The sequence below is a fragment of the Haemaphysalis longicornis genome, unplaced genomic scaffold (genome assembly GCF_048455015.1).
Source record: "Haemaphysalis longicornis isolate Haplotype H1 unplaced genomic scaffold, Haemaphysalis longicornis Haplotype H1 scaffold_9, whole genome shotgun sequence".
NCBI classification, from domain to species: Eukaryota; Metazoa; Arthropoda; class Arachnida; order Ixodida; family Ixodidae; genus Haemaphysalis; species Haemaphysalis longicornis.
In genome coordinates this window covers 45,209,249-45,234,805 of record NW_027526460.1, presented here as the reverse complement: position 1 = coordinate 45,234,805, position 25,557 = coordinate 45,209,249, and the positions used below count along the sequence as shown (strand labels likewise).

Genomic DNA, 25,557 nt, shown 5'->3' with positions numbered 1-25,557 from the left:
GGAGAGGAAACGTAAAACGCGGCTGATTCGATTTAGGAAATGCCCGCTGCGCACAACAGAGGGAAATCATTCACGCAATATCCTTCTCTCCGCCATAAAAGACACGGCATGTCGGGCAAAATCCGTTGCTTTCCTGTTTCCCTATCCGGACCGGCAGCGAAAGAAGCTTGTTTGAAATGTTTTGTGTGGTGTGCGTGCGTGTGAAATCAAACTTCGCGAACAGACTGCACAAATAGACGGCATTGTATTCCTACAAGTGTTCGCTTCGATGCATGCAGGCAGGCTATAAAATCAACGGCAATAACTGGCTCCGAATCTGCCTACGCGCATTCCTTCTCATCCTTCGCCAGCGCCGCTTTCCAGGATCGATCGATCCACACAGTTCGGGGGCGACACCAAACTCACCCACGTCGACATCATCCCTGGTCGTTGCTCCACCTCGTCGGCCCCGTGGTTTTGCGACCTCATTGTGTGGTTGACATGCCAGCGCCACCGTTAGCAACTCTCCGGTCGCCTTCAGCCGCTTAGTTAATTATACATATGCGCTCCCCTAACCCAGGCGGCAGGGACCCTCCGGGTGCAGCGGCAGCGAGATAAAACGTCGCATTTCGTTAGTCTGCGGCGCAGTCATTCCCACGAGCTCTCGTCTCAACGATGGCCCACCGATTCTCCGACCCACTGACCTCTCCGGGCCGATTGATGCGGAATTCTCCTATAAAATACGCACTACCATACTGCTGCCGGCAGCTGAGAGGTACGGCTGACAAAGCGTCGTCCTCTGGCCCAGCGGGGTACCGACTGCCGCACTCTCGCTCTGCGAAGCTACATGCGTGGGGCTGCAACAGCCACTGCACCTTTTTCCTTTCCCGAAAGCATTTGCTGTAAGCGGGCAGCGAATAAAGGGGACGCGTACTGTGAAGACGTAAAAGTGTGCATGCGTAGCAGGGTGGGATCGACGTCTGTGGATTCTGGCGTTTTGGACAACGGCAATCATCGTAGGCAGGCCGAGCGTTGGTTTTGCTGCGCGTCTCATTGGGAATAATTTGCTTGTTACCGGGCGAAGCGAATCGTCTCTTTAAGACGAGTGACGGTGTCAAAACACTGGCCGCGGGCGGCGGGAGTCATACGCGATTGTTGAGGTGGGTATGCTGGCTGGGCCTTTCGCAGGGAGGTTTTTCGTCTGTTTGCTTCTATTTTTCGGCAGTCTTACCTCTTTGGTGGCAGTGAAACTCATTTGCAAACGGCAGGGTATACGACGCGCATGGCAACGGCAGGCGCGTCATTCAGATGTAGTGGAGTTACATCCAGCAACGTCCATGCATAGTCTGGTGATGATGGGCTTATGTATTTCAGTATTGAGGTGAAAGGCTTAAGTGAAATATCATCCGTAGTTGTTTCCCGGCCCAGAAAACCATAGTTTCCTACTAATATATATACTAGAGAGAAATCTGTCGTTGCAGTCGCGGGCTGCCGTAGGCGGCGCCATTACCGTACAGTGAACTAGAATACTTGGACCCAAGTATTCTAGTTCACTGTAATTACCTCTAGCGACGTTTCTCGCCTACTTGGCTTAGCTAGCTATATGGCTTCTTTTTTGTCTCGAAGCCAAAATCAACGGAAAAGGGTAATATTTTTTTTCTTGTTCATCGTCCATGAAGCTTCTAAATAATCACGGACAAATTAATCTTTTTGGAGGTTGAGTTTTATAATAACAAAACAAATTTGATGAAGTTTATACAGTAATATTATTGCTTTTTTGCAGCCAGAGCCAACTATTCAGCCTGTTCATGAGTCATGCCAAGGACAAGTGGAAAGTGCCTGCACGGTACATGACGGAACACTCGCTGAAGCGCGGCTCCCCTAGACAGTGGCGCCAGATTTCCCTTTAGTATATATTAGTATGAAACTCTATGCAGAAAACACCCTCATCTGTAAAGAAAAAAAACACATTTCAGTTGGTGTGGGACTTCAACTCCGGTTCCCAGAATATGAACCCCATGCGCTACGCCCGCAAGTTGGCAGTGGTAGAGCGAAAGTTGGAATTATAGTGCGTTCCGCGTGACACGTGCACATGACGGCACGCAAGTAAAACTGGGGCGCCTCAGGCGCGCAGCTCTGATTCTGCTGAAGAAGCTGTGACGTACGCGTGTTACTGGCTTGCTTGTTGAATTAATAATTTCCGCCAAAAGGCGAAGAAACGAAAGCGAAGGCAGAAACGAAATCACGATGCAGCAGTAAAGGATCCTGTCGAAGCAATTCGCGCCAGAAGACAAAGAGACGAAAGCGAAGAAAGGGACACAATTACAAAATCAACTACCTCTCTGTTGAAACGACAATGATGGGCGGAGGAGGAGGAGGAGGAGGAGGAGGAGGAGGAGAAGAAGAAGAAGAAGAAGAAGAAGAAGAAGAAGAAGAAGAAGAACAAGAAGAAGAATATGAAGAAGAATTTTATTGAAGTGCGTAAGAAAAGTACAGAAGTAAGTACACTGAAGACAAGGCTCCCAAAGTCAGTGACTGAACAGGGACCCTCGATGAGTTAATACGGAGGTAATAATTACAAAAAAAAAACATTGGTAGAACTCGACGCTTTCCAAAATCAAATCCAACACCAAACGAACCAACCAAGACGCGAGCGGACCCACGTCACACCACCTTACCATCACATACGGTATTTCTTGTAGAGAAGGCTTACAGCACTGCGATTGTGCTCTCTAGTGCTTTATTGTTACGGTCATTTCATGGCTTTCCCTAGCGTTCAACAATCGCCGTCATCAGACAGAGGCGTGCATTTTCTGTCTAATTTTGCCCTGCCATGCACCCCTCTCTCAATCTGAACTGCTTCGACCATGACGGAGTGGCGCAGTCGGATAGATGTCGGCCTCATAACGTGAGGGACCCAGATTCATTTCGAACACGGAAGTGCTTTAATTCTTCTTCACTTCGCTAACGATAACCATCACCGTTAAATAAAGTTGGCTTTCCTGCAGTGCGCTTTCGGTGGACTACAGACGACATTAGTGAGAAACTGAAAGCTTCGCTTTAATGCAGCAGTGACAAGTCTGTTAAGTGTCAGGAGGTTTCATCTTTAGAGCACGTAAGCAGACTTAATTGCACTGAGGCATTTTTTCACCCCAGTGGCGAAGAGATAACGTAATGAGTTTCTTGAGACGTGGGGTTATAATACGCCCAAAGCACTAAGACTTCTGCAGTTAATTTACCAGTATTATTACGAAGAATAAAAAAGCGGATTTACTTCATTTCCTGCATTGGAGGGGTTTGCTATATGTATACGTTGCGTCCAACAGGGTATATCCGCCTTTCAGTGCCCCTGAGGCATACGATTTACAAATTTGTTGATTGTGGTGTTTAACGCGCCGAAGCTACCCCTAGGCTATGAGGCGCGCCGCAGTGGAGGGCTCCGGATTAATTTTGGCCGCCTGGGCAGCTTTAACGTGTGCCGAAATGTCGACACACGGGATTTTTTGCTTTTCGCTTCCATCAGAAAAGCAGCCACCGAGGCCGTGATCCAACCCGTTTCACAGGATGGGAGCTGCAAAGAGAAAAGGACGTCATCACCATCGCCGTCGTCTTCGTCATCGTCGTCATCATCAACGTCGTCGTTGTAATCGATAACAGCAACAAAGAGGAACCATTCCTATTGACAAGGACTATAGCGCGCCTTTTTGCAAAATGCATGGTGGAACGTAGCGGAAAAAAAAAACAACGATATCCAGGAGGAAAAAATAGAACGGGACGGAGCGTTCCGTCCCATTGTATTTGTTCCTCCTGGTTGTCGTGGTTTTTTCGCGCTTCGTTCCACCATGCACCCTTACCAACTCTTCCAGCTTCCTTTGTTACATTACGCAAAAGGAGCGTGCAAAAAAGGACTGTGCTGGTTCTCCAGACTCAGGTGCGAACCCACGCATACCATCGGTTTCCTTGCTTCTTTTATAATTCTTTGTTATGTGTGACACCGTGTCTCTTAACGTTCAGTCATTTATATAAGAAAAATGCAACGAGCATAAGACCATCTTTATCGCTAAAAAACAACCGCAACAAAAAATTGCCTGCGTATCTGCTCCTTTCGTTGCAAATGTCGACGCAAGACGATAATCGACGGGCGACCCTGAATAGAGAGAGAGATAGAGTTGCTTTATTGGAAGATAAACGAGAGCAGACTCAGCCGATAACTGCCTCTCGGGTTGAGGGCACTTCAATCAAGACTGAGTTTGAGACTGAGGGCACCTCAATCATGACGGTTCACAAGCCGCGCAGCATGGACAGTACTGGCGGCATCATAGCCGATCTGAGAGTCCCGTGTCCTTTAAAAAGCCCAGCAGGGCTCGGAACTCTTTTTCGCGATTTGATTTGTGACAATCCGGGAACAACAGGTTTGATGAGGTACATGAAGGCAGTCCCAGTTTCGCATACGACGCTCTCAGCACTGATCGAGCCTGCGAATGTTGTGGACACTCGCACAGTGCATGCGCGAGTGTCTGTATTGCAGGACAGTGTGGGCAGGCGGGTGAACTGGCGATGCCAAGCCTGTGACTTTTTTCCGCGCAGCGGTGACAGCCGATTCTCAGACGAAAAAGGAGAGCACGGTCAGCTCAGGTCAGTCCCCTCGAAGGAAGCGCGTGCGGTGGCTTGCCGGATACAACTCGGGAGTCAGGTTGCATGGCTTGGAGGTCCCTTCGGATAAGGTACCGCGTGACGTCCAGGGGCCTGATTGCCTAGCTCACTCATCGAAGTGGATGGGTGATGCGCTTCTCTTGCGAGGCGATCAGCCTCCTCATTCCCTTGATGCCTACGCGAGCAGGTAGCCATTGCAGATGAATGCTAAGGCCCCTGGCGCTGAGGCTGTGCAGATTGCTGGCAAGACTTTGTACAGCGAGACAGCTGAGGTGGGCCCGGTCGAGCCTCAGGAGGGAAGCCTTCGAATCTGAAAGGATGGCTTCTTTCCGGTTGATGAGGTTCTGCTCGCACTCCTTAACGATATCCGCAGCCAGGTGAAGGCCCGCGATTGCTGCCGTTGTGGAGCTGCTGGCCACTGGTAGGCGGCATTGCCTGGCTGAAGCGAAGACAGGCGCGATGGATGCTGCAGCCGCCGCCCCCTTGTCTGTAAGCACGGACCCATCGGTCAGTATCAGCACGTGCCCCTCAAGGTTCTCCAAGCAGGCCGCTGCTTCGTGCCTTAATTAACACAGTGGAGTTATCCTTTTTGAGGTCACGTGCGGTAGAGTTGCACTTACGGTGATATCATTCGTCACGTAGGGTGGAGGAGGTATGATGTGATTCGTCAGGAGCTGGTTGATCACCGTTTCGAAGGTACGGACAATCATACCCATTCTAGATTGAGGTCGCCTCCGTCTGGAGCCCTATGGAGCCGCTCGACGTGATTGAGAGCTCGCTGTAGGGCGCAGAGTGCGAAGGGCCAGGCACCGGCTTCAGCAAGTGTGCCCGCGTATTGCGACGATCGGGGCAAGCCTAGAGCGGTCCGAAGTGCATTTCTGCGCTCAGTCTCGAGTTTCCTCCACCGTGTTGGCTTGACGGTGACAAGGGGCATAGAGTAGATGACTGTGGAGCACACCATAGCATCGTAAATTCTAAGTGCCCAAGTGTGTGAGCACCCACGGTCTTTGGCCAAGAGTTGACGGATGGCTTTCAGGACACGACTGGACTGGCCGAGTAGCTGTTTGATTGCTGGGCCCCAGGTCAGGCGATGATCAATAGTAAGTCCCAGATATCTGACCGGGGTCTTCCACCGGAGCTGTGAGCCGTGTACTTTCAAGGGCGGATTCGATACCGTGCTCTGGGGTTGGGGTGGAATATCATAGCTTCTGACTTCGTAGTAGAAAGCCGAAGTGCGATTGCCGTGATATACTCCGAAATCGCATCCAGCGTTCTTTGCAGGGATTTCCTGATTTGGCTGCTCTGACGCTTTAGTAACCGGGTCCACAGTGCAACATCGTCACCATAAACAGAAATGCATATCATGTGTTCTAGGTCTTTTGGAATGCTGTCAGGTAGGCCCGACAGCGCAAGGTTGAAGAGCAGCGGACTAAGCACTGCACTTTGAGGCACTCCGGCAGTGACACTCTTGGACTGCTGAGGACGTTGCCGACACGAACTTTCAGCTGGCGACCCGACAAGAAATCCAGGATGTAGTTGCGAAATCTTCCAATGACATGAATGCGGTCCAGAACAGCCTCAATGGTTGGGTGTGGCAGGCGGTAAAACGCAGACTCAATATCCACCAAAACCAGAAATCCCACTTTGTCCATGTGTTGGGCCTCTTCCAGTGCAGATACAATATCAGCGATGCTGTCGGCAGTGCAGTGAAGTTGACGAAATCCGGTCTGTTGCTCGGCAATATCTCCAAGGGCTCGGACGATCCACTCTCGGTGAGATAGAATGATCATCTCAAAGAGCTTCCCCTGAGCCGAAGTTCAGGACACAGGTCTGTATGAGCTGGCTGCGGTCGGTGGTTTTTAATGTTTCAGGAGTGGGACAACAAGGGCGAGGAGCCAGAAAATGGGCAGTACCCAAGAGTGCCAGACGATATTGAAGGCGCTTAGAAGGTGTTCTTGCTCCGGGCTGTTCACCGATTGATTGATTGTACGGTTTAACGCGCCGACGCAACGCAGGCGATGAGGCGCGCCGTAGTGAAGGGCTCCGGATTAGTTTTGACCACCTGGGGATCTTTAACGTGCGCCGAAATCTCGTACACACGGGCGTTTTGGCTTTTAGCCTCCATCAGAAAAGCGGCCACCGCGACCGGGAATCGAACCCGCGACCTCGTGCTGAGCAGCGCAATGCCTTAGCCACGGAGCCACCGCCTCCGGGCTGTCCAAGTTCCGCATCATTTGGTAGATGATGCCATCAGCGCCAGCAGTGCTACGGCGCTTACTCCTCTGCAGGGAATTCCTAAGCTCGGGCATTGAAAGGTCTTCGTGGCAGAGCGCTGAGTTCTCCTAATGGCAGCTTTTCTCTCAGCGGTTGGAGTAAAGGCTGCTGCGAGGATGCAGGGGGTGGTGGAGCGAACCTATCTGCAAGCAGTTCCACGAGTTCCTCTGTAGTAATACCCTCCCGAATGGCAACGGCATGCACTGGCTGTCGCGGAGTCGGCGGCTGTAGTAGTCCATGAAGCAATCTACAGGCCTGTCTAGGTTGTCGTTGGGTTTCTAACGACTGGCAGATGGACTCCCAATTAGATCGTCGGCGTTGCTTGGAGTGACGACGGCAGGCAGCATCCAGTCTGTTGTACATTGTCGAGTTGGCAGCAGAGTTTGTACGCATGGCTTGTCGCTACGCATGGCTTGACGGGCTGCCCGAAGGTTAAGAAGCTTCATATGCGGTACGGGCTGTGCAAAGTTCACCCGGTAAGGGAGCAAAGCTGCGGTGGCACACCCGGCGAGTTGTCCGAGGAAATATTCACTCTGATCGATGTTTTTGGTCAGTTTCCTGAAGAGTGGCCACCTGACGACCATAACAGTGCGAGCATTAGACCGCACGGCCTCATCAGGAGTGAGCAAGACGAGGTAGTGATCGGATCCCCATGTGTCAGTTGCGGTAGACCACGAGCAATTGCAACACTCCGATACAAGAGAGAGGTCGAGACATGTTGGACGGCGCATACCACGACGGAGAAAGGTGGGTGCCCCGGTGTTCAGAAGCAGCAGCCCAGCTGTGTTGATGGCTTCCAGCAGTTCCTTGCCGCGGCGTGTAGAGGATAGGCTGCCCCAGGCATGGCGGTGTGCATTAAAGTCTCCCAAGATCACACATTCACGCCCCAACTTGGACCTCAAGGAAATGAGTGATGTTGCGTGCCATCTCTTTCCTGGTCTCACATAAACACACGCAATAGAAGTGTCCGTATGCGCTTGGTGAACTGATTGCAGCACACTCCATGCAAGCACAGGTAACACCGGAAATGTCAACAGCACAGTGGGGCAGCGCAGCCCGTACATGTAGCACTACGCGTGAGTTTCCAGCCGGGTGAGTTGGGTAATTATTAGTGTTCACTGACACATGCACTGATCGAGCACGCAGTGGCACTGCATGCGGTAGGCCACATACCTTGGAAGACGATAGGTCCCTGGGCGGGTGTACGCCTCCTGCAATGCAACCACATCGAATTGTTCCCGTATGAGGCGGTACACAAGGTCAGCGTGGCGGTGGTTTAAGGAACGTACATTCCACTGGAGAATGCGGGGACGCCATAGTCTATTGCGGTCCTTGGCCATGATGTACTGACTGTGAAGTACCTTGGAGCACCACTGGTATAGCAGGTAGAGCTGGAATGTTGAAAAGAGCTCGCTGGGCTGCTAAGGCTGTCATAGCAATATGATAAGCCGGCGCGTCTGGCTGTATGGTGGACGCAATGGTCTGCACAGCAGTCAGAAGAGTCTGTATCGCTGCGTCGCGCCTATCGCGCACTTCAGAGGTTCCACGCAGGTCCGTTGAAGCCACGCCTTGGCCTGCATTAGTGGTGCACATTGCCGGCTGGGTTTCCTGCTTTTCGGCATTCATAGACTGCTGTTTAAGTATCCTGCGTCACTTGGCGGCATCAGCATAGCTTCTTCTTTGCCTGTTACTTTCTGGTGCAATCATGGGCTGCTTTGCAGCTTCCTCTGCCCGAATCTTTGCACGCAGTGCCAGCCGAGACTCCTCTTCTGTTTACTGCAGTAGTGCCGTTGCCACTTGACGCTCCTGCTGCCAACGAGGGCACCGCGGGTTGTCCACAGCATGTTTCCCACCACAGTTAGTGCAGTGGGGAGCAGCAGCTGAACGGGACGCGCGCTCGTGGCCACCACCACCGCACCGAGAGCACCTCGACGGGTCTCGGCAGCATGAAGTTACGTGGTCCAGGCTTCCACAACGGCGGCATTGCACGGGGCGGGACCGGCATGGTCTCACTTCTAGCCGGAGCCTCAAGAGGTATGTAGTAGGAGGCGGGGTCGGGCTCTGGAAGTGCAGCAGTATGGAGCGCTCTGCCCTCTTTTCTACTGCAGCCACAGGTACGGAGGACTCCAGTCCTTCCAAGATCTGGGACACTTGTAGCTCTGGATCAACACCGTACACGAACCCGCGGCTCACGTTCGGGTCTGCAGGTGGCCGTGCTGTTACCGGTATACCACAGATATGTGCGGTAGCTAAAAGTATGGCCAAGTAATCGGCAGTAGCAGCGTCGGCCGCAACAATGTTTCGGCGGGTGTTAACACGGACCTGTTAACACGCGGGTGTTAATTCACGAGGATGGCTTGGTGGGCTAGTTGGTGTAGCATCGCGCTGCGTGTGTTAACACGCGGCGGGAGGCGGTACTGGCCAGTTGGAAATGTCCACGTCGCTGACGTCGTCACCCGTCGGACATATGTCATCCCCAGCCTTGGCTCTGCTATCCCTCGTGTGCTTGCGTAGCTGAGTCAGATCCATTTCTTCTGCACAATCCTCTTCCTGGGTATGATGATGGCTCGTAATGGACGCGTTAGTATTTGAGGAGTTCAGGGACGCAGTCCTACCTTCGAGGGTATGCTGAACGGCCGGCGTCTGTTGGGGCGGCGAGGCAAGTGCGGGGCAGGTGGTGGGTGTCTGGAAGGCAGCCACCAGTAGGGATCCTCCACGGTGATAGGCCCCCAACAAGCCCGCTGCACGTTCTTGTTCAGTGAGAATACGGTCACCTGGACTGGACGAGTAGCTGGAGGCTGCGTGAGCAGGTGTAGCTGCTTGAGCGCCGATGTCGATTCGGGCTGGTATCTGAATGCTGGGTAGAATCCAGCGACTGGAGCCTCAAGAAGGGCTGCCGCACTCGCAGAAGGGTTGTGGCTGGGTTCGCAACTCAGGCAGGTTGAGAAAAATGCATCCCTTCTCTTTCCCATTCACCTCTCATGCTGTTCCTTTTACGTCTCGTTCCTTCCAAGGTAACACGCTAGCGGTTTGCTCAAGACAATTTAAATTTACCGCGTTCCACTGCTCCCAGTCAGGTGCCTCGATGCCAGCTCTGCCGTACGCAGTACCCTTCTACAACGTTTGTAGACCCACGTTGCCCTACTCCACGAGTGTTCCAAGCGGAACGTGGAACCTATCTAGTGGAACCTTTCGTTGCTGTTGCCATTTGATTTTTTAGAATTTCACCAGGTAGCGCGGGCAACAGCAGGCGACGGTTTTCTGCAGTTGATGTAGTATTTTATTTGCTATCGCAAAAAGCAAGCATCCGTAAATTTTGAATGAAGGAACACTCCAAATATCACTCATGTATTGATTTTCTGCCTTATATTTGCGTAATCTCCTATCCTTGTTGAACAATATTGACAAGTATGAACATTAACACCGGACTTAGACGTGTAGATTTGGCTTGGAGTATATAAGACTATTGGGCAACATCTCTTTCAATTCGGCCGGCTGGCTGAATCGAGTGACAGACAGACAGAGAAACAGACAGACAGACAGACAGACAGACAGACCAAAACTTTCCCGTTCAAGTAGCCCAAGAAAGACGTCTTTAAAAAAGACCTGAGGAGTTGTTTATTACACACTGGACGGGCGGCTCGCTGCACGACACAGCTTGTTTCCGGTAACAGTGACCTCCAACTCTGAGAGAGAGACAGACAGACAGACAGACAGACAGACAGACAGACAAGGAACTTATTGTAACTCTGAGTGAAAAAAAATTCGACCCGACTAAGTCTACACGAATGAATTCGAGGAAGAGCAAATAGCCTTAAGCTAATACCATAGCAATAAAGTACGGCAAGACAAACGCGTGCACGAAGCACTACATCTCGAAGATAGCGCCTAAAATCTTCGCATGTCTACACACAAGCCGGCCTTTTTCGCTGTGTCTATTTCGAGTCGATAACTAGCTAGCTACTCGTACGCTTGCCAAGTTCAAACAAAGCTCTCGTGCCGACATGCTCTAAACGAGAAATCACGCCATAAACCTCACGCTTTCCAACCGTGGCAAATACAACTACAACGAGTGTGTGTTTGCGAGGAAGAGGGAGAAGGGAGGAGAGGGCGTACGCTGTTGGGCGGCCTGCAGCCACGACCTGAAGGCGAGAAAAAAGAAGAGGCCGTGAATCAGATTCGATTGCCGCCACAAGCGCAGTCACGCCGCGAAGTCGGACTCCCGGGCGGCCGACGAGGCGTGGTTTGCCGGCGGGTGATCGACCTTTCGAGCGGGGAGAAAGCGTCGTCGCAGTCGCGTGGCCTTCTTCGAGACGCTTCCCGTATGCACGAACTCTGCGTGACGCTGTGGCGGCGCGAGCAAACAGTCGGCGCGCTCGCCCCGCATATATATGCATACGTCAAATTGCGCGCGACTGCCTGCAGAGAGCGCCTGCTATCTCCTGCAGCGAAAGTGCGATGTGCGAGAAAGGTATCGCTACACTCATCTGTGGGCGACGTGCGAAGTCGTCTCTGCAGGGCGAGGATCGGGGTTTCTGGGCTGGGTGCGTTGCAAATCATTTAGGGACTTCGCGATTCTTCGTGAGCTGAAATAAGCCCCCGAGTTGTGAGTTGTGATGTTGATGATACTTCGTACTCGTGCCTTTCAACGAACGCTGATATCTTGTGTGGTATATAAGACATTAGAGGGGGGTGTTTGGTAGAAGTTTTGTTTTCAAGGTGCATTCGAGGATTACGTTTTGTTCAATCCCGTCACTCGTCAAGAGTAAATGCGGTTCGGGTGCGAGGCACAAGGTCCTGCTTGGCACATTCAGAGAGAGTAGTTGAGCTTGAAGTCTGTTTTTCCTGGAGTGTAACCTCAATTGGAGTCCTAGCCTAGCGAGGCAGGTAAAATAAAGGGGAACAGAAACCTCTGAGTGCTTTTTTTATTATGATTTGCTACCGCAGTCACGAGTCATGTCGCGCGGGCCTGCCAGATGAGTGTGGCATAAAAAAAAAAAGCATCCTCAATGGCTTAGCGGTCGACCGAACATTCACAACAGCAAGAATTCCAGAAGATACCACTATGCGTAACTTTAACATACCTGAGCAGATTTCTAGTGTACTCCAGCTTGTAAAGACAGTTGGCAACTTGGGCATGCTGCTTTTTACAAACTCTGGGTACCACAACATGGGGCCCACTCCAACTTCCAATGCCGCTCTTAACGGCATGCACGTGCAGTGAACAAAACAGACACGGAAGATTTTCTGTAACCGACAGGACCTATGTCTTAATCATAGTAAACGAATTTTCCAAACTGCCCTCAAAATGTGGGGGACGCTTCACCATTAAGCGCGGAGCGCGATAGCGTTATCGGGCCCCGTTCGCACCGCATGGAACCTTTCCGAGCTGTGAAAACTTTCCGCCACTGCTCTCAGGCCATCTGTTTGGCAGCTCCTCACAATCTCGAGGGGTTCAATGGGGGGATGTTTTTTCGCTGACGCCGAGTCTTCACTCACGGTCAACGTCGCCGACGACGCCGGCTTTTCTGCGAGACGGATCACTTAATGCAATGCATTAAAAAGCATCGACTTCAGTCACGCCATGATCTAAATTTGCCGTGACAGCTGCAGCGTGTACCCGATTTCTTTCTCTCGAATTTATGTCGTGTCTGTGCCTGAAATATATTTTTTTGCGGGTACCATGCATCTGTAATCATGATAGCCTTAACGTATCATGCCCAGACCGGGTTGGTAGTACGTGGTGTGCCTCGTCGCCTTCCCACGCCCACATTTTGGTTTTTCTGGTATTTACCCGCAATGCGTCACGCACACAGTGGCGCACAGAAAATGCACGCATCAAACATTTATCGGAGAATCTGATAAGCGGCCGTAAAGCATTCCATTCATTAGCGAAAATTAAGCCACACAGAGGCCATTTTTATCTGGCTTGTAGCGTGATGCTACGTCTCCTTCTAAATGAAATCTAAATAGCTCCGCATGGCTAAGATGGAGACCGATGAAGTCACATCTCTTCTTCCTCGCTGTTTCATTTCTCCGGACCAGACAAGGCTTGTCTCATTATAACTTTCAGGCAGACACGAGCGCCGCTAATTCCAGCAGCGCCGGGAGTAAGCGGGGATTATTCTTCAGCATGCGCGCGTCCTACATTGAAATACACTCGGCCGCGATCAAGCTGCCGGCACCTGCCAGGGCTCTTCTCACTGCTCGAGGTTTCTCGCTGCCGCGTGCGTGACAGCGGGGTGGACGGAACTCGCCGTCGAAGGCGACGAATGGGATGCCGGACGGCGAGGTGATGTCAGCTGTCACGGACGGCCGGGTGAAATGATGTCAGACCCGCCGATGGTCATCTCCCGGCGCTAAGAGGCGGCTGCTCCTTATGCCCCGTCACATTTTCTCGACTCTCTCGCTTTGTTCGGGAGATATCGGAGAGGAGGAGCGAGTGGTCGGGCATAATTCGTCACTGCGCAATCGGGTTCTCTTGATTGCGGAGCCAGTGGGCTGGAATCATTAGCAAATACTCCACTTCGTAAGCGTTGTGGTAGCTTAGTAACGCAAAACTAAGACGCCCGGACGTAGACATTTGGGCGCACGCTGAAGATCCCCAAGTGGCCTAAATTATTTCGGAGCCCTCCAATGCGGCGCGCCTCATGGCCCAGGTGAAGCTTCGGCGTGTAAATATAAAAATTTGATTGGCTGTTTGTGTAGAAGTGGACAGAAAAAAAATTAGCAGTGGCTTAGCTCGGCTATGCCAGGATATACGTAGCGTGGGCTAAGGTTCAGCTGTTTATTCTTAGCTTTTCTGCTTGTCTAGGATTAGCTTGATTATCATGCTTAGTGCTGTTTCAATGACACACACGGTATACGCATTATGTGACACATGTATATTTATCAAGCGGCTCCGGCGCAGCGTCACCAATCGCCCCAGAGCTAAGCTGGCTCCACAGGCGCACGCCGGTGTTGCTGCGACTCACGAGCCATCGCTTCCACACCCGACCACCCCTCGCATGATCATCAAGTGGACCGGGCCGCCACGTGCGGAACGGAGGTTGGCGAAGACGCTGGGCGCGTGGGGTGCGTGAGTGACGCCGGGCAGCTAGCAACGTTCTGTGCGCCATGTGATGTCACTGCCAGTGCCGGATTAGGAAACTTTGGGGCCCGGGGCTACTGTGTCCTTGGGGCCCTAATGATGAGGATGCGACAATGATAATGATTCCTCTTTATTATGCTTAAATTTTTGAAGCTCATGTTATGCTCTCTGATCAGTGAAAAATTATACATTATTTCTCGGTTTCCGGAAAATAATTTCTTGGCACGATGTCCAATATTATATACCGAATTTTATCAGGCGGAAAAGTTGCTATCGTTTGATTGCGGTCCATCACATATTCACAAATAATCGAAGTGCCGCGTCCGCCTGCCCTCGCCATAGTACAGAAGAGTATTTTCTAACAAGAAGCGCTTTTTATTAAGCCTTTAAGGTTTCAGTTTTAAACGCATAAAATCAACAAGACGTATCTATTGTCGCTTGTTCTAACAAGTAAAGTTTTTTCCTGGAAGTGCGGCGTCGATCAGAAAACCAATCGCCCGGGTCTTCCTGATTTGGCAGGGAGTTCAGCATGGCGATGGTGCTGAAATTTTCGGAGATTGTGGCCAGAGTGACGAGCTCGAGATGTTTTTGATATGATGAATGAAAGTCAAGGATTTATATACAACTATACGTTAACAAAGCTGAATACATGACTAATAAAAGAAAAACATTAAAACTGCAGTTGGACTCCAGCTCCAAATCCGTGAAGACCCCTCGCTCACTCACTCACTCCCTCAGTGTTCAGTCTGGAAGTTTGTTACAGGAAGAGTTAGGTATAAACTAACAGCGATAAAAAAAATAATTTTTGCATTATCTTTTTGAGAATACCACTCGCGATTGTGTCTGGAAAAGTACAACACTCCACGTAGTGCAAACAAACTGAACCACTTCAGCGAGAAATATCGAGTCGATATCACCCTTATGCGATTTAAATATTCCACTAGCTCTATGGAACGGGTCGTCATCGCAGTGAACTTCCTTCTCAAGCGCTATACACTGAAATTTCTGGCAGAAACTGTGTACGCAGATAACTCTGCCCATAGGGTAGTGTTTAAAAGAGACCACGAAGACAAAAAAAAGTTTGTTTTATTTCAAAGATTTCGTGTTCCATAGTGCCCCCAGCATTTTTCCGGAAGCAAATGATCGTTTATTCCCTGCGAAATTAATCATTTTAAGCTAACATTTTCATTCTAGCGCGAAAACGTGTTTGAACAACGTTTTCAATGGCATCATAACAACAGGTCTTTCAGCTAAACTTGGTGTGGAGCGGAGACTTGCTTACTGTTAGTCAATCTAGATGCTGCCACCACACCGCAGCAAGCCGTCTTTTGCCTTTCGTTTATTTGTGACCGTATTTAAACCTGGCTTATTTTTGTTCATCGAGAAAATAATCGTTTCGTGAAACATGGCATGCTCGCTCGACAAATATGGTCATGTAAGATATCGTCGCTTGCATGAATCAGCCAGTTCCGTCTGAGACAACCCCAATGCCCCGCAGTCCTGTGGAGCTAAACCAAGCATAGTGCGCACAGTACCAGGAGCAGTACGCATCGGTACTTCTAGGTTCACGTGTGTTTCGTAACTGGCACTGTTTGTCTCACCGTTCTTACTGATATAAAAAGAATGTGCCCTAAGTTTAAGCGCGAATAGCTCATTCGGCAATCTTATAAGTTCTGCCTGATTGGCGTTTGGTTTTTCCGGCCTCCGCCAATCGCAGAGCTGGCTGGTATGACATCATAGGTTCTGTTGCAGGAAATGAGCTAGTGGGTCAGATGGCCATTCCCTTCTTTCCTAATTATGTAGCTTATCTGAGCAAAGTTTACGTTAAAAGTGGTGTCAGCATGATTCTAACGAGACAATCTTTTAAATGAATCAAACTTGCATTTTGTCTTCATGGCCCCTTTAAGCTGTCAATAATCACATTTAACGTCCCTCAAGTGTAAACAGTTTACAATGTTTTTCATCAATTAGTTTATCTTCCATGCCTGACCCTTTCTTATCCCGAAACGCGTGCGCGTCGAAAAGTACGCGTACTTAGAGGCTCATGTACCGAAAAGACCACCGATACGACCTGTGCCGGAAAAGACCGGAATCGAGCTCGGGGCCTTTTTATGAGGCTTCTTGGGCCCCGTAAGCCTGTGTACCCGCGACTTTTGGTCCAAGACGTCTTCTAAGAAACCTTGGGAAAACAAGAAGGAGGAGGACGAATAACTAAATTAAATTGAAATGGATTCGAAAGTTGTCAGTTATAAGGTGCGGGGCTCCCCGCTTCTACTCGCCTGTAACGAGTTAGTCAGCTTCGTTGTGAAGGTGAAGTTGAAGCTCCTACTTTCAACTTTTGATGCGGGTAGCAAGCACACTCTAGACTTTTTTTTTTTTTTTTCAATGGTCGAGCTGGGGGCCCGGGGCTGCAGCCCCCGTAGCCCCCACCTTAATCCGGCCCTGGTCACTGCTTCTCGTGCATGCGCAGCACGGCTCTCCAGAAGCAACGTGAAACTGCTCAACCTCGGCCGGTGTAGCTCACGCCACAAAAAATTGGCTCGAATCGACGCTGTGAGGGTTGTTGGGCTGCGAAGCTGTAAACGACATTCAGGATGATTACCCATGCGGCGCCACTTGAATTCACACACCTTACATCCGCTCACTGCTACCACCCCGTCACGCTATTCGCCTCTCTGTCTCACTCCACTCTTGATGAATTGAACGGATGTTTATAGAGGTAAATTCAAATTTCCCGCCTTCGCAGTGCTCGACCACCGACATCCAAGAAGCATGTCCACCGACATCCAAGAAGCATTGTGAGGATGCGGCAACACTTAAGCCATATGGTAACGTGACCGAAATGCACTATTCTGGCAGAATACTGAGCATGCCTTGGGCCCGTGGCAACTATAATAATGAATTAGTGGTGATAATAAAAGAAAACACTCAATACAGTCGATATTCTTGGAAAAATGCCCGAACGCGATAAGTGTGGGAATAAATTCTCAACTACGAGTTTAGCGCTGTATAAGTAATAAGTCGTTTGCCCGAAACTGAGACAAACGCTCGGTTAAGGTAGCGTTTCTGTCGGGTTTTCTGGCAACCGCCTTATTTGCCGTGGCCAAATTCGACTTATTGGCGTCTTATTCGTTAGCGGTAACTTAATCGGAACCTTATTCGTACGGGAAAACTGGCCCTGGTCTCCAATCTGTTTTAAGCTTTGCCGAATAGACGCTATACTTAGGAATCCGAAAGGCCTGCGAAGCTGAGATCACGACATTTCGGCAATGGCGTAACATAGCCAAAGGCCAGAAATATCACTTCACCAACGCCGTACAATGAACGGAATGAAATACGCACCTGTCCCCTTGGAACTCCCCTTGGATGTTGCTCCCGTGAAAAGGTACTGACTATATATGTCACACCATTTCGTATGAGACAGAATACATGATGTATGCCGAAGTTAACGAGGTATTTGTGTGGTATCGCTATTAGGTGACTTCTAACAATTATTATTTAAAGAAAACCAAAAACCACATACAAATAATTTAGGGTGCTTTGGATAATTTTAACGCTCCAGTGGTCATCCCGTCCTAAAAAAAGGCTAAGAAGTCACAAGAAAGACTTCTAGAAGTCGAATACACCCCTCCGCACCTGCAAGATACATTAATGGTGGTTGGCCATACCATTTCCGAAGTACTATACTTTTAGTAGCACGAGACTTCTAAACACTAACTTGCACCTAGTAAACCTTGCACGGTAGCAATGAATCCTTCATTTATGAAACAGCACAAGTCAGTTGTCAAAATTGTTGTCACAAAAGGTTGCAGGAAGTAACCAGTTTTAGCACGTCGCAGGGTCTCATCCCACATGTTCAAAACCCGCAACAAGCTCTTTGAGATAATACAGCACCAGCCCAGTTCAAAGGTCGCGCGTGAGGGAAATTCTTGATTGGTCTTCTAGGACAGGCATTCGATCACCGGACCCTTTCAGGTTCGAGCAGACTTCCTTTCGAACACTTCACTCGACGTCAAAGGCGGACGACTTCGGCGTTCGCTATGCCCGCTCAGCTCGCGATGTCATTCGAGCCCAAGCGGCAGCAGCGCAGGAATAGAAATTGCCTCTCGCTCTGCCGCAGGGTCGCCGCCTGCGCAGCTGGAAACAAGCTTCTCAGTCACGCACAACGAAGATGAAGCAGGACACAACGCGCGTACGTTTATTTGTGCTTGTGCACGCGCGTGCATTCGGTTACTGATCTAAACCCGTCCGCGAACTATGGCGAAAGACTTGAGCAGCATTCGAGGAGCCCGTATAGGTCGCTGAAGGCTCTCCCTCCTCCTCCTCCTTAGACCGTGTCCAGTCTTAAGACGGCTGACTTCATCTGCATTGCGTGCACCCGAGCAAAGGAACGGAAGGGGCAACGGACGGACCGCACTTTTAGTTGCTGGACGCGAATTCTGTATGGTCAGGACGATGCGAGCGGAGCACCATCTGCACTTTTGTGACGACAAGAACTTTTACCGGTGAGGCGTGCGGGGGTACTTCAAGCAAGGTTGAATTTGGAGGGAAGAACACAAAAAAATTGGCCGCGTATCTGCTCCTTTCGTTGCAAATATCGACGCAAGACGGTAGTCGACTGGCGCCTGTGGCAAGTAAATGCATCCCTTCTCTTTTCCGCTCACCTCTCATGCTGTTCCTCTCCAGTCCCGTTCCTTCCAAGATAACACGCTACAGGTTTGCAAGTCAATTTAAATTTACCACGTTCCACTGCTCCAATTCGGGTGTCTTGATGCCAGCGCTGCCGTACGACGGAGACGCGCGCCCCCTACTTAAACGTTTATAGAACCACGTTGCCCTACTCCACGAGCGTTCCAAGCGGAACGTGGATCCCAGGTAGTGGAACCTTTCGTTGCTGTTTCCATTTGATTTTTTTTAATTCCACCAGGTAGCGCGGGAAACAGCAGGCGAGAGTTTTTGCAGTTGATGTAGTATTTTATTTGCTATTGCAAAAAAGCAGGCATCCGTAATTTTTTAAATAAACGAGCACTGCAAATATCACTCATGTATTGATTTTCTGCCTTATACTTTCGCAATGTCTTGCTCTTGTTCAACAATGTTGACAAGTATGAACATTAACACCGGACTTGGACGTTTAGATTTGGCTCTGAATGTATAAGACTACTGCGTAGCATCTGTGTTGCCTTGGCCGGCTGGCTGTATCGAGTGACGGACATACGGACAGACATACAGACAGACAGACCAAAATTTTCCCGTTCAAGTAGCCGAAGAAAGACTATCGTCTTTAAAATGCAGGCACATTTCGAGTGATTGCGAGTGGAATGCTGGTTAACAGCACTCATGCACACATTTGGCTGAAAATACGAAGTTAGGCACTACGTTTCGAAGCTATTCGACCGGGCGTTCAACATGTGCCGCTGAAAGTTTGCCTAGGCAAATGTTAGCGAACAACTAATGTTGTGTACAAGCATGTTTTTGTAAGCGAAACTTGCTAACCCTGACAGGTTCCTCTGAGGTGGATTATTTGAGAATATTCTCATCTGTATTAAACACATATTCCTCTATTGAAGTTATTAATCCCAATAATATCTCCACTGCTGACATTTTAGTGGGAAATTCGAAATTTTATATTATTTTGTGACATTTTTGTGCAGAAACGACGTCTTTCATGGCCAGAATGTAGTTGGGAGGTTAGGAGTTTAAGATATATGATGGCGTGCGTTGTCTTTGTGGCCCCTTTAAGAATTGAAGTTACGTCTGCAACATGCTTGAAGAACTAAGCTTTTACCTTTCAAATCCATGAGCCAGCTATCTTGTTTCAAAAACGCTGCAAGCGTCGAGACGTACACGTAGCGAACTGTATTATTTCGAAGTGGGTTTCGTATCACAGCTATATATATCATACGTTGACAGCATCAGTCCAACCTGAAGCTTCCTGTAAAGAGTGCTTATCTGCAGGAGAGCATGTAACGATGGAGATCCAACTTCACAAGCGATGACATGCCGGGGGTGAATGTATGTGCAATACGCGGCAAATGAAACGCGAACACGAAAATATGAAGCAGAACACGCAAAATTGAAAAAAAAAATACTGTTCGTTGAGGTGTAATAATGGCGAGCTATAGATTGGCATATTCGGAAAGCCAGATTTCCGGACTTCGTTTTTGTAACCAAGCTACGCGCCATTTTGACTTGTTCGGAAAGAAATCGCGCTATTTGCGTATTCTGATTCATATTTTCGTGTTCGCATTTCATTTGCCGCGTACTGCACACCAAACCCAAGGCTCATTGAGGGTATTTCGATCCAAACAACGTCTCGGAGTTGTTTCTAAACAAAACATTGCGATGGAACATATTTTGAAGCGAGTGATCAAAAAGTGAGAACAATGTTCTATGAAGACATTTAAACACAAAACCGCGAGTCGGTGTCGAAAAAAAAAGAAAGAAAAAATTAGAAGTATCGTACCATGTCTGTATGCGTAAGGACACCTGAGATTAGAACTCCATACGACAACTCCAATCACGCATGCAGCAAGAACCGCCTAATTAAAATATTTTTATTAGACGAATGGAACGACGTTCGCATTGATACAACAGTTGCCCTTCAATGGCAACTTATGCGTTCAGTGCTACCTCTAATGGGGAGCGCTGCCTCCGTTTACAAGAAACCCTCGCGGATAGCCGTCTGAGTGCACACGTCCACCAGTTTTTGCGGGACCGCGTTCATCGTCAGATACTTCGAGCAACGCCGACCTCTGAAACAAGTGGAACAGAAGAAATGGAGCATTCACCTCACAAAATAATGCCCTGACGCTTTTGCGATCCGCCCTCCTGCTTCAGTTTTCTTTCACCACGAGGTCATTGAAGAGTAAAAAGGCAGAAGAAACAAAAGCGCACACATTTGGCTTTCGCGCTGAAATATGACCAACGCCACTGACAAGGCGGCAATCACAGAGCCCTGTTATTTCTTTCCGGAGGCCGGCAGCGTATTTGACACCTAAATGGCCTTTAGTCGATGTCGCCGGATGGACCATCACCGGTCGCTCTTCGGGGCGGTTTGGAATGCGCCCGACCGTTTCGCGAGCTTCGCGCCAGGCTTCGGCATTAGCAGGCGACCTCAAAGCTTTTAGGCCCGTCCAACTGCCCGGAAGTGCCTTTTAATGATTTCTGCTCGTGCGAAAAGCTCTGTTGTCTACAGGCGTGAAGGCCGGCTTTCTAGCAGCTAGGAAGTCGCTAGAGTGTATCTGTTCCGCGAGTGGTTGATTGGGCCGGAAAGCGAAGGTGGGGTGGTCACTTACTCCAATGTCTTCAAGAGGAGATGACATGCCAGCTAGGAAGGATGGCACTGTGAGCCCACGGTGGAAATATGAAATTGCGTCATTGGTTTCCTTGATGCGGCGAAGCTATATACTTCTCCCGCGTGAATGAATCGAATGCACTTTGTGAATTTGAAACGACCAATAGCACGCGAAAGGCCTGAGTAATTCCGCTGCGATTTGTTGCTCGATCGAGTCTTTATTGTGCCGAAGCACCAAACATCGATCAGCTGTAATATGTATCGAATTGGCACTGAAAAACCTTCGGAGATTTTTTTTAATAGCGGACATGTCAGGGAGATTGCCCACTACACCTCACATGTCATCGATGGAGGCGATTACCTACTGCATTCAGTCAGCCCCTCAACGCTCTAAACGTCAGCATAATAGCATGCCCCCCCCCCCCTTCCCCCCCCCCTTCCCCCCCCCCCCCCCACAGTGAGATAGGAAACAGCGTATGCATACGCATACATAAGACATTATTGAAATTCTAAAGTGTATGCTTGACCAAGTGCTGTTGCCCCAGCAGCATCGAACCCGTGCCCAGCCAACAACAGTTACCGCAGTTCAACAGTTACAACAGCAAGCTGTTTTCACAGAATGTTGTGCCAGGATGACCGTCAACGTTATGTTTATTAAAACCATGAGCTGATTTGAGCATGACTCGAAGAAACCTTTAATGAAGCCCAATCCGACCCCGTGAAAAAACGTTTTTTTACTCGCAACATAGAAAACGCATTGACCCACCGTTTTAAAAATTTACGGAGGAGTCATGTTTCGGAAGTGTCCCATCAGGCGATCCTCATCTCACCAACAAGAACGATTAAAACGAAAGTGGCAGTACGTTATGCTGCGCTAATTCTATTTATAAAATATTTGGCTTCAGTAACCGGAATATTTACAAGCACGAAGGAAGGAGAATGCAAGCCCGGATGTAACCAAAGATTTTCTTTTTCTTCCTCCCCCTCATCTTCCAGCGCTCTGCCCTGAATAAAAAAGCATGATAATCTTGACACCGCACATCTGAGGCAATTATGGGGCCACGCCGGTTTATTCTTAGACATCGTGCAAACAGAAGACAAGTGAAACAGGTACACCGACGTAAAGTGATTAAGGACTCGCCAAAAAAAAAAAAAAAAAGTAACGGCGGGCTCGAACGGGGCGATGCAAATTTTATTACCTCCACGCGAGAACAGGCCACACTTCCTAATGTATCCTGTAATCCTCGTCCTCAATCACGCACTTACGGCAGCCCCGTTTCAGCGACGACGCGGTCCGTACTGCGGGTCGCGGTGTGTTTCGCTTAGCGCACGCTCGACACCCGCATGGCCCGCATCCTCGCAAGGAGCGCAGTTGTCGGCGCCGTGTTATCGCCGTCCAATTTGGTAATTACCCGGACACATCGCCGGCCCGTTTCCTGAGATTCGCACTTTCAGCCCCTCCCTCGCTATTCACATTCAGCATTCGCGCGAACGACCTCTTCCGGAACTGCGAACGACCGAAACGTTGCCCCTTAAACGCTACTAAACGTTGCCGCGAACATGTGTCACGAGCTGACGGTGGGTATTGGAGAGAGCGTGAAGTCGTCAGATCTCGGTCGTTGGCGTTCCGGGTGCACAAGCCACGCGGCATAGGATCGTCGTGCACGCTGTTCGGAGTGCTGACGCCTGAGAGGGCGACCGACTATCCCGGGAGGCTGCGTATAATTCGCATAATGCCACGTGTATACGACGTCGCTAATGGGAATTTGGGATCTACGAAAAGTAGAACGATAGTGACGTCAGGGCTGGCTATGACGTTTATAGCTTAGTGGAAGTAGAGACTGCCGACAAAGGCATGTGAAGCAATAATCCCACAACATAAGACAAGCATTATGAACACAGAAAGGAAAGCCAGCAGCCAAGAACTCCGAAGAAGGCATAGGCAAAGGATTTCATATTTTATTATTGAAACGGATACACTTTTTGAAATGTTTGTATCAAAGAAAGGAAGGGGAGAAAAACAGTCTCCCCGGGCGGGACCCGTCCCCACGACCATTAGAATATTGGCCTTCCGGGGAGGCTGTGCTCCCTTCCCCTTTCTTGTGTGTATATGTGTATGTATTTGTATCGTACGCTTGAGTGTTCCCGACACGTCGTAGACGCTTCAGTCCTGGCACTGGGTTCAAAAAGAAGGTCCCCTTTACTGCACCAGAGTGGTCGGTGTGGCGCTGGCTATCCCAACTCCCCCTGGTGTTCTTTGGCCGCGAGACAGACAGACAGACAGACAGACAGACAGACAGACAGACAGACAGACAGACAGACAGACAGACAGACAGACAGACAGACAGACCAAAATTTTCGTGTTTAGGTAGCCCTAGAAAGATTCCCGTCTTTAAAAGCATGGACACTCAGAGGCGGAAAGGGTCTTGAAAGGTCACTAGAACAAACAAAACTGTAGGGGAAAATAGACCATCAGGGTTTATCGAAAGGAATGCAAAAGAAGCCGACGTGGTGTTGGCTGGGAGATATAATGGAACGAAAAAGTGACTGAAGGTCTAAACCGGCAAGTGGGCAGTCAGAAAATGAAATGTGCACACTAACACAAATAGGACGGCGTTGCCTTTAAAACTAAGGCCTTAGCTGGCTGCTTGAGAACAAATAGCTGCACGAAGATGAAGCACTCGCGACAAGATCTAAGTGAAGTCTGAACTTGGGATAGTTGGTTCTGCACAATATAACCAAAAACAGCGCTTAAACGACGACGAAACGAAACGAAAAAGCTTACATAAAAAGCGCTCTTTCTGGACATACATATTACACAACGGGATAAGACAACACCATGACAATAGAGAGTTATAGCAGTACGAGAGGTTTGTAGCAATAATAATAGAGAGTTGTGGCAAAGAGAAAATCCAGACCTGGTATGGTATTCGGAACACATGCGCATACGCACAACCTCTGCGCACACGAAGTAGTGCGGCGGTCGCCTACCGGGTACCGTACCTAGATCGGTTCACCGCTGTGCTATAAATGAAACTTTCCGTAATGGAATGCGAAAGTATTCATACAGTCTAAAACGCAAGGATTGCGCACCTTCGTGAAGAATTGAGCCCATACCTCAGCAAAACTGGGCGCCACTCGCTCACACTCACACAGAAAAATATATTTTTCCTCACGCACTCACTCACACTCACGCTCACCAGTATCCCTCGCCAACCGCACTCACTAGCACTCTTGCTCACTGCGCGCCCTCCGCCACCACTCGCACCCACTCGTGCTCACGCTCACCACTTGCCGCAACCACTCGCACTCACTTGCGTTCACGCTCACCGCTCACCGTCACCACGCGCACTCACTCACGCTCACTATCCACCATCACCACTCGCACTCACTAGCGCTCGCGCTCAGCCCTCGTCGTTTCCCCTCGCACGCGAGTGTGTGCAGCAGACCCTCCATGAGTCATGAAACCGAACAGTATTAGTGCATTACGGCGTCAGAAGGTCATCCAAATCATTTCTGTAAGTCAACACGCCACCAGAGAATTAATTCTAGTGTTCCCCATAGAAGGAGCTCAGTGACAACATATTTCCGAAGCTAAAATCAATCCCGCTATTAACAACCATCACAGCGAGCGGCACCTGCGACGAATAGCCAACAGCGAGTACAAGCGCAATACTGGGGCTCACCGCGGTAAGCGCCGCAAATGGCGCGATGAGCGCGAGTGGTGAGTGGGGCTCACGGCGAGTGGCACTCGCACTCGCGAGTGGTGAGCGTGGCTCCACGCGAGTTACTCTCGCACTTGTGAGTGGTAAGTGGGGCTCGCCGCGACTGACGCTGGCACTCGCGAGTGGTGAGCGGGGCTCACGGCGCGCGGGGCTCTCACTTACTCGCACTTACACTGGCCAGTCCAAAACGATGGCGAGGCTCATTCACCACTTGCTCACGAGTGGAGTGTGTGAGTGCACTCGTGAGTGAGCCTGCCTACCTATGATTGAACCAGCAATTGATAAGAGCTTTATCTGCAGCGCAGTGAAGATTATGAAAAGGCAACTGGACTCTCTGTGGAGGAAAAAAGCACAGAAGACAACAGCGGAAGAAAACGACGACAAACCGATCACAAGAGGGAACTGATTCTTAGTTTCGAAAGGACGTACAGCAGCATTTATCGTACCCAAGCTATATGGCATTTGCCACCATCCAGTTGCAAATGGGAGGCCTTTAACGTCCTCATCATCATGTTGCGAGGAGTGCTTTCCCCCTTCTT

At 49.7% G+C, this 25,557-nt stretch overlaps 1 protein-coding gene across 4 annotated transcripts in view; it reads right to left on the bottom strand.

Moving 5' to 3' along the window:
- LOC144153778 (uncharacterized) overlaps positions 1 to 25,557 on the bottom strand; it is a gene marked incomplete in the record, with an annotated part of 404,355 nt that overhangs the window by 237,825 nt on the left and 140,973 nt on the right.